This window comes from Mercenaria mercenaria, chromosome 4 (assembly GCF_021730395.1).
Source record: "Mercenaria mercenaria strain notata chromosome 4, MADL_Memer_1, whole genome shotgun sequence".
Taxonomy (NCBI): Eukaryota; Metazoa; Mollusca; class Bivalvia; order Venerida; family Veneridae; genus Mercenaria; species Mercenaria mercenaria.
Genome location: NC_069364.1, coordinates 46,754,840 through 46,768,679, shown reverse-complemented (window position 1 = coordinate 46,768,679; position 13,840 = coordinate 46,754,840).

The following is a 13,840-nucleotide window of genomic DNA, read 5'->3' as shown; positions in this document are numbered from 1 at the left end:
AAAAGTAAAATATGTATCAGACGTATTTGACCCCTAATAAAATTTTAATCCATGCTTATTTGCTAAAATTCGATATTTTCTGTTAAAAACTGCTCAAAATGATCATTTTGTCCTGATTTTTAAAGTTAATGTCATTTTCTACGAACAATTGACATATACGAATGTTTTAGATGTTTTAGATCAGTAATACTACATGATACGAAAGAAAATCACATGCATTTCTTTTATCATTAACAAAAATAAATGTGTAACATATAATGATATCAAACATACTCCAATTTTCGGACCCAAATTTTACAACCTCTTTTTTCCAAATTCACAATCTGCCAACTATAAAATCACATTAATTGTCGTTATTAATTCTTGATATTCAATTTTTATGCTTCATTAAACTTCTTAGAATGAATTTCAAAATTTAAAGGTGTATGGAATTTTCTTTAACAAGGGTCTTTCTGAAAAAAGTAAAAAATTCTGACGTCTTTTTAAAAGTTATTCGTTACCATGACAACGCAAAACACTTTTATTGTATATGCATGCAAAATGTCCAACATATATTCCCATGTTATATACTTGAACATTGTATTCCAAGAAGTGTTATTCAATGAGATATAGCTTCTAAAATATTACAGACAAATTCTCAATAATTTTGTGTCAATCTGTACCGTTAATAAACAATTTATAAATATGGCCAAAGCAAAAGCGCATCTAATTGGCAATTATTGACTTCAAGACGGGAGATCCGGGTTCGATTCCAGGTGGCAACACGTTTAATTTCTTTGATTAAATAGCCGCCGGTTTCTTTTTGCCACGCCGGTATTTGGCAAATTCAGCCCATATTTATACGCGCTTTACAGAAATGAAAAGACATGTTTAATTGTTACATTAAACTTACTATTCACAAGTTAGGCTGTTTTGATTAAATATAATTACCAGTTTTTTGTAGGAAGTCACGAGAAAATTGCATTTTGCCATGGCTAAATGATTTTGCCATGGCAAAGCGGTCTTTTTGCCTGGCAAAGATGCATTGGCATGGCCAAAATAATTTTGCCATGGGCAAGAAAAATCGTCCTTTTGGCAAGGGCAAAATTGCCATGGCACCAATTATATTTCTATTTCTGGACAAATTGATTTTAAACTAGTTCCTAAACGAATTGTTAGGTAAAAATATTGTTTCATATTAGTATCTCCGGTTTTTTTTTTTTATTTTGCCATGCAAAAAGTTGCAAGGCAAAGTTTGCCATGGGCCAAATCGTGCCATAGGCAATTTTGCAATGGCTCAGGTTCTGCCATGGCAATTTGCCATGGCAAATTTTGCCCTGGGCCCAGGATTTCCGTCATGACCAATTTTGCCATGGCAAAAATGTTGCCATGGCAAAAAAAGTTTCAAACATATATTATAAAATTTTAGTGATCATGAAATACAACACTAGCAGGTTGCAGAAATGATGAAGTTCTTATGATGTACATTTAAATTGATCAAGCGTCGCCCTTTTGTTTGTTTGTTTGGGTTTGAAGCCGTTTTTCAACTGTTACAGTATTTCGGTTATGAATCTGAGGGCAGTTAGCCTACCCCAGGTTCCTGATTCTGTACAGTCAAGTTACATCATGTTCTCCGCAAATAACTGCAACTTCCGCCACTGACTCCACATGAGGGCGGGCACATATGCATAAGGACACCGTGTCATTATTCAATCGTTCACGGCGAACATACGCCCCACACGAGGATCCGATTACCGACCTATTTGTTGTTTTTTTCAAAGATTTTAAAGAAAGTTATGAATTTTAGTGATTATTGAAAAACAACACTACTAGGAACGAAATGATTGACGTTTCAAATGATGGCACAGTTAAAATGCATCTAGATACATAAATTGGCTCCAGGCTGAGGTAAATACTAGTTGATTTTCAGTAGTAATAATTGGTTTTGCACTTGCCTGTTTTTTGTTGTTGTTTTCAAATAAATGAATGAGTGAACTTTCCATATACGATTTATTATTTATTATTATCATAGAATATGTATGGCAATATAGTACAAATTTGTTTTTAATGAAACTGAATGTATGGCCTGGAAAATGTTGAAAGAATGTTAAAATTTTAGTGATCAAGGAAGCCCCCACCACCCTGCTTCCGATCCTGCGAAACCAATTCAAATGTCTTTAACATGACGTTTTGCTAGGAACATTGTTTTCTGGAAAATAATTATTCATTGTATGACGTTTTGAATGTTTATATACAAATGTAAATGTGGATTATTTGCTGTTAAAGCTGTGTTTCATCGGTTTTATGGCATGCACAGACGTTATTCTTTTTGTTATAACCCATAGATACTCGATTTCCAACAGACTATATATTATCATTACGTCTTAATCACAATAACTTTTAGGGAAAATAATTCTTATTTGACAAAAATAAACAGGTATTTTGCTAGATGATAGGGTGTTAATTGGTAATCATGAATAACAGAAACGTCCCAGATAAACCCAACGCGCCAAATATTGTATAGTATCTCATTGATCCGACAGCGCCGCAACTTTTAACAATTCTGTGGCCTATAGGGTTTGGTGGAGCTTTCCTTAAACTCTTATGTTTGCTGTTAAAGTATCAAATGCATGCACTGTAACTTTTTTATGCGGCCTATGTTAGGAATATAAATTACACTGACATTGCTTATAAATGGTCCGATTTACAAGAAAGGGCCTTTTCTTAACACCACAAATTCAATCTATTTCTACCGAACTAGTGATGATTTTGAGAAACTAACCTGTCTCCAGCATAGTCATATTTAAATTTATTGATTTTGTTGGGTTTAACGTTGCCTCCCCCCCGACCCCCCGATAGGTCATATTGGTGACGTTCAGCTTTGATGTGTGGTGGAGGAAGCCAAAGGTGCCCCTCGTGATTATTTTGTCACGAGCGGTTACCTAGTAGACCACCGACCTCCCCCGTCACGCCAGCTGGATGTTTTCCTCATTTGGTCATCTATAGACATGGTAGTCCAATGTTTAGGGCCCCTGTGGTCTTGGGGTTAGTCTGTGGTAGGCAGGGCCTTAGCCATCCTACACAATTGATCAATTATCCTACGCCATTGTCACGTTTTGGTCCCGCGGAGACGGAACACTTTTCATGCTCAGGGCCCTGAGAGCTTGACCTTTTGTGATCAGACCCTGGATCAGTATGGATAATCTACTCGGCATGTCCAGTCACCCCTGTTAAGTTGTCACAGTTTTGTTCAGGAGGTTGTCAAGTTAATGAATCCAATTTGTTTCTAACCCCTTGTGCAATTGATCTTTGAAAAGAGTGACCCAAGGACGACAAAGGTAATACACTATGCGTGTCAATCATCTGTGAAGTTAAAGTATTCTTAACAAAGTGGAACTTACGTTAAATGATCAGAAACGGTTTTGCATGTTCTTGCCATGTGACCTTGACCCTTAGGCCTATAGACACAACACCCAGGCTCCCACTAAAGGGTAATTACTATGCATGTTTCCCACATCACCCGATTAAGTAGCAACGATATTGGTCAGGGGTTCACACGTAATTGTGACTGCCTTTTTGTGGACAGGTCCGTGACTTGACCTGTGCTGGAGTACCCCCTAAAACAAACAGGGGTATGGTATTTCATTTTGCCCTAGTGATCTTGATTTACACATTAGCCGGGCATCTTCACTATGCCAAGTACAATCATCTCGAAAGTTTCATGTTCTGTGTCAAGTGGCTCTAAATATCGATCGGAAACAATTTTTCATGTTTGGTCCGCTATCACTATGAATCCCATAATCAATACTAAGGTTACTTAATCCCAACAAGCCCTATACAGTTTTTTATGATGTAAAGGGGACCCCCCAAACACCTATAATCTCTCCCACTGTGGAGACATAAATAACAGTCAAACTGTACTGTGTTGCACGCCCTGCATATTGAGGTTTTTAAAACGATGACTATTAATACAATTAATGCTGAAATTACGATGATATGTACTATGGTAATGACGACTGCTCGCTCTTTCCCACCCACTTTTTGATGGTGCATGTTAGTGTTGAGTAGCCGTGCTTGCGATGTGATGCTAAGGACAATGCAACTAAACCGTACGCAAGCCGGACCCAAGCATGGCCACTAAACATCACCAAATACACCCACTTTTTGTAGATGATCATGGATAAAAAATGTGAGCGTAAATCTAGAAAGATGCTATTGTAGAAAACGCAGTCATCCTCCAATGCATAGTCGTACAGGCAAGAAGTTCATAGAGGGACAAGAGCAAAAGTAATGTGACCACTGATTACTTCGCTGGTCAAGCATCACATTACATTTCAACATTTGGCCTAGTGGTTCTCATGTTATGGAAACTGGAACCGGTTTTCCATTTCCCGGCCCGGGACCTGACCTTTGGATCAAGTGAACCCAAATCTCTACTCCTGCATATCCATAGTCGTATAAAGTTCAACATTCTGAGTGAAAAATGGTATCTAAGTCATGAGAGAAAGGTTCTATGTTCCGCCCCCCTACTCTGTATCTAGCGCCCCCTACGAAAATTTAAATGGCCCTAGTCAACTGGTTCTACGTTATGACTATAGAAATGGCTTTCAGGTTCTGTTCCTGCGACGTTGACCTTTACTAGGGACCCCCAAAATCAATAGGGGTCATATACCTTCTACTGATTCCCAATCATCCTTGTAAATTACAATATTCTGGGTAAAGTGGTTCTTCGGCGTTATTGCTGAACCACAGTTTTCCAGTGTTCAAGCCTCCTGTGACCTGACCTTAATACGAGTGACCAAAATCAATAGGAGTTATTTTCCTGCCTGCATCCCCCCCCCCCATCCCACCCCTATGTTTAAGTTTCAACATTTTGGGTCAAGTGGTTCTCAAGTTATTGATAGGGAACTGGTTTTCAGTTGACCCGTGACCCCTTTGATGGAATGCCCCAAAACGATAGGGGTCGTCCTACTCATAAGCCTGCCCAACCCAACTTAAGTTGAAGTCTCAGGTTGATGGTTCTCCAGTTATGATCGGAAATTGAAGTAGAGCCGCGCGGTCAATACCTAGACTGTGTCTGTAGGCCACAGGGTAGTGCCCCACACGGGTATATTTTGTCACCAAACAAGGGGAATAATTCAAATGTTTGCAGTCTTAATAGGGTTACGCTAAAAAAACATTTTGAAAAGGATTCATTATAATTCTAGGCTCATATATTGTTTTGATTTATGAGCCCATCCAAATAAAAATCCACTATTTTGGCTCTTTCAAGGGTCAAAACTATTTATAAGGGGCACAGAAATTTTACAAGAAGAATGCAACGTGTGTAAGGTAATAGTATGATATTCTCGCCAAAGGTTTCATGAATTTACATCAATACTTTTTCAGTGGGCAAAAGATCAGGTTGAAAAATTATGCAATTTTTTTTTACTATTTCAGGGGCCATTAACTTTATAATAGGGAAGGAAAGCCAGCCAAACAAGCGCTGTCGTAAGACCAGCGCGCTTGACTTTTCTCAGTGTCTTGACTCTGAATTAGAGCTTCTGCCAGTACAAAATTCAAGTAAAAGGGACATAATTCTGTCAAAATTCAACCCAGAGTTATGGGCATGTGTCTCTTGGTGTTAGACTTTGATAAGAAACATAAACTATTTTGAGTTTCAAGTCAAAAGCTTTAATAGTAAACAGAGATCTATTGCTTTTATCTCAAAAAATTTTCACAAAAAATTCTACAGTTAGAGAGGGCATAATTCTGTCAAAACGCAAATCAGAGTTATGGGGTGGAAGGGAAATTGTTTCTCCTGGTGTAGACCTTTGATGGTAAATAAAGGCTTTTAGTTTCAAGTCAAAGCTTGATATGAACGAGATCTTTGCTATACTCCCCCAAAACTTTAACAAAAAATCTAAGTAAAACAGGGGCCATAATTCTGTCAAAATCATATCAGAGTTATGGGGATTGTTCTCGGTGTAGACTTTGATAGTAAATATCTATTTTAGTTTCAAGTCAATAGCTTTGATAGACAGAGATATTTGACTCATCTACAACGGCGACGCCGGGGCCGAGTGCAATAGGGCTCTACATTTCTTTCGAAAAGTGGATGAGGAGCTAAAATGAGAAATGTCAAGTTTATATCACGCTAAAGACTCGTGCAAGTTTTCATCCCTTTCTATCACTATACTTTTTGAGCTGGTGATCACAACGGTGAAAATGTGCATTTTTTACCCTATTTCAGGGTCATAACTCTGCAAAATTGGGGCGGAGCCATACGACAAGTAGGAGTGTGCGCAATTTCATATTAAGATAAAGACTGTGCAAGGTTTAATCAATTTTATTATTAATACTTTTGAGTTAGGCGTGTTTGACAAGGTTAAAATGTGCTTTTTACTATTTAGGGGCCATAACTCTGGATATAGGGGGCAGACCCAGATGAAAAATAGGTGCACAATGTTACTATCATGATTAAAACTCATACAAAAACCAGTACCTCTCCGCCAAACATATGTCTCCCCTAGTGGGGGGAAAAACATACAATAATTAGTAATAATAGAAACCAAATATGCACATAAAATTTATTTCATGAGTTACTCGAATTTCAGCAGTACATTTATACATTACATGAAATTGAATCAAACATGTTCTAAATATTACACACCTTATTCAAGTAACAGAAAAAGGCAGCAGTCTGAAAGTCAGCTATTATCCGCCCCTGTTATGGATGTGTGAAGACGGGTCGACTGTATGTGTTGGAAGCACAAATACTTAATAGCGCCAATAGTGCCTCTAAATGTTTAACACAAAAACAATCCAAAAGGAAATTAAAGGGGCTACAAACATTTGTGTTTTGGCTTGACTTTTAGTTGGAACGGAGTGAATTCAAGTTCTGCTACATCGTGTTCATAAAAGTTAATATACAAAACAATTCATGTTAAAATCTTCACGGGTTTAGGAGACTTGGCCCTGACTCTGAGTTTTGCCAAAATAATCTTTATGAGGTGATCATTTGACAAAAGTTTCAGAAAATTCTTCAAGACGGGTTTGGAGCTACACAAAGTGAACCCACATGGACGGCTCCAAATCTTGATCTAGAGTTGTGACCTTGACATTGGAGTCAGTAAGCGACTCTAATTTTCTACACATAGTTTGTGAGGTGATCATTTGACCAAAGGTTCTGAACAATCCCTTCAAGGGCGTTTCTGGAGATAGATTCAGGAGCAGACATGTAATAAAAGACTAAACCATCTAGACCTTCTGACGACAGGTGACTCATGGGAGTACTGCACTGTGTCTTGTGCGGTGATCATTTGTCCAGTTTCATGACAATCTTTCAGGGGATTAAGTTATATGAGTGGATAGACACAAAAGGCCGAAGAAAGCCACTCCTGTAAAACCCCACCACTCGGGGCAGGATAAATTTAAAACAAGAGGGGTTCATGATGACCTGGATCACTCACCTGAGTAATATGGGCTCATGTTTCCCCACACAGTCCCACCCCACCCAACCTGATGGCTCAAGTATAAGAAAAGACAGTAGGTCACACATGGTCAATGAATTTTAGTTTTACCATTCGAGTGCAAAACTTACTTGTATCCAAATATCAAGACTGTATTTTAAAAACCCAGAAAGTCCGGTTACGAAGGTCAAGGTCACAGTCAAGTGGACTTCATATTCTTAGGGTCATCAGTGTAATTAATATTAACAGTCTTGGAAATAGGTCAGATAGTTTTTTAAGTATTTTATCCTATATAACTCGTAGATTAATTAAGGGACCCCCGGGGCGGGACCTCTTTAACCCAGGGCTTAATTTGAACAATTTTGGTAGAGGTCTATAGGAAGGCATCAAAACTAAATACGAAAAGCCTAGGTGTGTGATTCAGACAAGAAGATTTTAAGATTTTTCCTATATAAGTCTATATAAAACATGGGGCCCCCAAGGCAGGCCTCTTTTCACCAGGGGTACAATTTGGACTATTTTGGTTGATGACCAAAGGTCAATGCTACAATTAAAAGTATCAAAGGTCTAAGTTTTGTGGTTTCAGCCAGAAGATTTTAGAAAACATTTTTCCCGATCAAGTCTATGTAAAAACTTTGAATCCCTGGAAGGGCAGACTTGACCCTAGGGGGACCAATTTGATACAATCTTGGTTGAGGGACCAACTAGGTGATGCTACCACTCCCAAATATCCAAAGCCCTAGGCCTTGTGGATTTGTATAAGAAGATTTTCAATGTTTTCCTATAAAGTCTTTATAAAGGTGACCCCTCAGGGTGGGGCCCATATTTCACCTAGGGGGATCACTTTGGATACAATCTTTGTTGAGGACAACTAGATCAGGCTACACCACCATACTAATCCCAAAGCCCTAGGCCCCTGTGGATTTTAAAGTTTTTCATTTTTGGTTGCCATGGAGTTCTTCAGGCATTCCAATTCTTTGAACACATTGAAATAGGGGCCACCCAAATATCTTCCTGTTTAAGTTTGTGTGTAGTTCTGCCCATAGGTTTTCAAGAAAATTTTTTTTAGAAAAAAGTTGTCGGACACATGACGGATAACACCCGACTGACTACGGACATTGCCCCCCCGGTCACAAAAGCTCACAGGAGCCTTTGTAGTCAGAGTGAGCTAATAAATTATAAAATATAGTTATACATGTCTTCTGAAACCAAGGATTATTCAATCACTGCACTGGTTGAATGCCTTAGCATGTAGCCAGTTACAAAATTCCAGTATAATTGATATTCAATTAAATAGTGTTCAATTGCCAAATGGTAATTAAATTGCAATTACCCTATTAAAAAAAGAAGGAAGTAAAAAAAGCACGCATCACACAGTAACATTGTATTAAGATAGTTTGCACGTTTAATCACCCCAGAAGTGAGGGCCCTAACATCATTTTTTCCGGAAAACATCTGGAACGTCGCCCATATGATCTATCATGTGTCGGTTGGAGATGCTAATCCCACAAAACAAAAAATTAAAAATAATATTTGATGAAAATTCCTGTTTACTTTCAATCAAGTCAAATATCTAAAAAATAAGCACAAGACCTATACATTTTATTTATCAACTTATTAGGTCCATGTTCTTTATTTACAGAATGGTGAGAAGTTTCAGCAAAATCTACATTGAGGAATTTCTATTGTGACAATGTTATGAAAGATGATTTTCCCCTATCAAAATCTAACACTTGTGCCATCAGGACACAATGTTAACAGCCGTTGGGCAGGTAACTTTTTGGAGATTTTATACTATGTTTTAAAAATATTAAAAATGTTATCAAAATATAAAAATAAAGCAAAATCTGTTTTGTTAGATCAGTGATGTATTTGCCCATATCATCAAAATTTACATGGTCGTCATGCCTGAACCACTGAAAGATTGTAATCATGCAGTGGACTATTTGACCTGCACTGAAAACAATCACAAATCTTTACATCCTCTGCCATACCCAAAGGAAGTTACCAATGCACTTTAACAAATAATAAACTATCAATGTTAAATGTAATATATGTATACAAAATATTTTTTTCAAGTTAAAATTTCATATATTCTACAGATAGAAAATGAATCAAGGGCTATCATTACATCTACACAAGATGTTTCCATTGATCAGGGTCCACGAAATGTACATAACGTGAACTAAAGTCTGCAAGTTTCACTTTAGGAAGGATGATTAACAATTTACACATTCTCTTTTTATTTCTATTCTGGTACTTTAAAACGTACCTTTATTATCAATGGCAACTAAATCCATAATTTTAATATAGTCAAACAGCTTCTCTTTTCAATACCATTCTATATTGGCATGCATGCAATGAAAACGTATTATAAACTTTATGCTTTAATACGCAATTAATAACACATGTCTCTTCTCATCCTTTCCTTGAAGAACAGGCATTAACAAATGATGCAGGAGTAGTTTATCCTATGTAAATGAGCATAATTTATATTAAACTAGGACTGTGTCTGTTGACACAGGGTGTATCCCAGCTAATAAATCTGTCCATTACCTGACACCTACTTCAAATGTTTCAAGTCTTACGGGGGTTTAATAGCCTAAACCAGTTAGTTTAACAGTGGTTAAAGTTCGAACAACTGCCCCTGTTTTCTCCACAAGTAAACTGCAAACTTCCCCACATGCATATCAGAGGCGGAGGCTAATGATGTCAGACACAGTGTCTTGTATCAATTGTACGGAGAGAACATATGCCCCGCCTTCCAGGATCAAACCAGTGACTTCCGTAGACCATCCGCTCTCCCTACTGAGCTAAGCAGGCGTCTGACACACGTTTTGGGCGAGACTTGTCACAGGTGAAAATGTGTATCGTTTTACGTTTCAGAAGCCATTACTCTGCGGAATTAAGGGGGGTGGCAGCAGTACAGTTGAGTGCAGTCATATCATGATAAATACTCCCTGCAGGTTTCATCCCAATGTATATGAAATATATGACAAGATCACAGCTATATGCCGTACCACTCTTGGTGGGCAAAGGGGGTTCAAAATGAGCAGTGGCTTAAACTGTTAACGTGGTAAAGAACTGGCAGGAGAAAATCTTTTATTGTTGGATTTTTAATTAACTAGATTAATGGAATTTTTGAAATACCACCTCTGAACCAATGATGTTATGTATATTGTTATAACACGTTTTCCTCGACTGAATGTACTGTAGTTGTATTTTGAAATAATATCTTTACAAGAAATATGTATAAGAATTTCAAACTCTTGTGGTCCATAATATTCTACAAGGTATTTAATACTTATCAACACCCGGACAATGAACTATTTATAAGAATGCCGAGCTGTCCTGCAAGACTGTCAACAATGTCCGTTTTACCAGTGTAATACATACATTTCTGATCTTCTTTTTGAGGCCGTTATCACCCGATTTCTGTTTCAGTTTCCTTTGATGCTCCCTCATGGCCGACAGTGGGTTTGGACCCTGTCATCTGTCTCCTGTACCGAACTGCATTTAGGTAGCACAGCCATACGAGGTCTGAGGGGGGCTTGTTCTGGCAGCTGTTTCAATTACCTTTCAGGTCGGTTTTCCACCATTTTTGTCGTCATCCTCCATTACGACTGCTTGCGAGTACTTTGGAAGCCTCTGCTTTCATGGCTTGAGATTCTTGACACTACCTTGTTCGTTAATTTCTGCATTTCCCAATTAGTCACAATCAGCTGGCACATTCTACGTCCTATCCAGTCACGAGAACTATCTGGATGGCCAGCCTTGTTTACAGCATCTTCACCCTTCCTTCCTTCATCTTGAAAGGTGAAATGGTGCACACCTTGGATTCCAGAGTAAGAGATGAACTACTCAGACATTTGGCCCTGAAATCCACACACTTGAAAGATGGTTAACACTCGGTGCAGGAGCCCTACATGGTCCTAACTGCATGATGCAGTTTCGGTAAAGTTGGGGCGTCTTTTAGTTTAATCTTTTTCCAAGCTTAACTAAACACAGCATCTCTTCTTCATGTTGTATGCCCCAACATTAGGAAATTCAGCTTGATCTGACAACAACAAAAAGGTTCTCTGTTACATCTTAATCTCCATTTGGTTTTGTAATGCATTTTTTTCTTGCAACAATTTATTTTTACCTTATATAGAATGCAATGACTTTTAAATGTTTTTGCCAATTCAGTGACCTGAGCCTACATTCCAATCTGCATTACAACAGTGGTAGATTCTTCTTCTTGCATACTGTATAAATTAAAATGATACAATAAACATGTAAACTTCCCTCACAACAACATTAAACCTAATGTTTTACAAGAGCTGGTCCGAGGCCAGAAACATTTGACCTTTCAACAGCCCCTGGTCAACGGGATATAAACATTAAACTAAGGGGCTTCAGTTTGTAACATTGCAACAGAAGGTTATGGAACCTGTTCCATTGCAAATCAGCTTGTAAAAAGGAATTTTGTGACAAGTTTCAATCAATTTCAGGCCTCAAACAAAAAAGTGCACTGAACATGAACTCATACACACCAATCCCCCTTGATGCATTTCAGTACTCGGCGTATCTGACCCTTTTGTGTCGATTCGCCGTAAAAACCCAACTCACTGATGCATATCAGTAAATGCACCAGGGTCCAAGAAATTATTGGTTACTGGGCAGTGGACATTATCCCATATTATTACCGTGAAATCATTTTATTTGTGGCATGAATTTCGTGATGGGTTTTGGTCAAAGTGCATTTTGCGGCGGTATGAATTCATGGATTACAAACTTTGAACATAGTGAATGGTAAATTTACTTGTTCGTTGGGATTAAATATCGTGGACTGACTCAACCCCAAAATCTACGAAACATTATTTCCCTGATATTAATGATTTCACAGTATATGATCTCCATCAATTAATACAGCATACAAGTAAACTGAATCACTAGGGTTCTCTGCTGTTCAATCTCAACATTCCCCTCTAATCTTTCTGATCAAGTGTTCTAAAGGTTTCTCATTGCAATAGTGTAATGTTCCAGGTCATGATTCTTTCTCTTTGACTAACTGACCTCCAACCTATTTAGTAGGTCATGGTGGTCCAGACTGACCACCTCTCAGCTTTCATTATCCTAGGGCCCAAGTGTTCTGCGTTTCCTCTTCTAAAATAAAGCATCTAATAACTGTTGCCTCTCAGTCGGCTCTGCCCGACCTGATAGGGTCCGGGGCATTTGCCCCCTCAGTCGTTTCCTGTTGAGTAACACACAATAATATTGTAAACATGTTTTACTAGTGATTTTATGGGGACAAATATTTCTGACCAAGTCTCTCCTGAGCACACACACCATACCAGTGTAAACTGTTTGACCTACGAATTTCATGGACAAAAAATATTCTGAGCAAAGTTCATTAATTAACAAATTGAGCACAAAATCTCTGTATAAAACCGTATTTTCTTTTGATTTGAACCTCGTGACCTAGTTTTGATCCAGATGACCATTTTCGAAACTCGGCCTTAGATTTCATCAAGACTTTCATTCTGACCAATTTCATGAGATCAATTTTTCAAAAATGACCGCCCCTATCGCATAATAGTGAAAATGTTGACAGACTCAGACAGACCCGAGGTATCGAGTGATCAGAAAAAACACACGGACATTGCTCAGGTGACCTAAAAATGTACCAAACAAAACAGGTGGCACTTGCGTGAACAACAAAGCTTCTTCTATGTTACCTAGTTTATGAACCTACATGCAAGATAAAAATTCCCTTACACAGTTTTTGTGCAAGTTTGGTTTAAAATCATAAATCACAACCCCACCTATCCGTTGCCAGAAAGAAATTGTTGACCTGACAGGACGCACGGACTGTGACAGGACGATGGGTGATCAAAAGCTCACCTTGTCACTATGTGACAGGTGAGTAAAAACGCTTAGACTTTTAAATATAAGGCTTATTCGTTACTTTCTTAAATATACCAAGGTACACAAGGTGGGCCGGAACAACCGCACCTAGTTTTCTTATTATCTTTCCCCCTATTGTCTAGCTTGTATATAGGTGTCTTGGCATAACGTCATGTTCTGTAATAAAAGTATATGCCTGACTTAGTTTCCACTATAAAATCTCGAAACAAGAGTGGCAGACGTCACAAATACTACGCCGTCATCGAATTTGGCCTATTCACGGGCCTTACTGAAGAGTTCCTGGATGTGAGTTGGCTGGTTCTCCAAACCTGGGATAAGCTATTTTGCCCACAAACATATCAGCAAGTTTGCGTGAAGATTGGATGAAAACTTTTCGACTTAGAGGAAGGTTAAAGGCTAAATTCCGCAAGATTTTTGTGTCATTCAAATGCCTCTTCCCAGAGTGCCTAAGGGATTCGCTGGTTATCCGACTGTGACCCCCAAGATATTATGTCCCAATG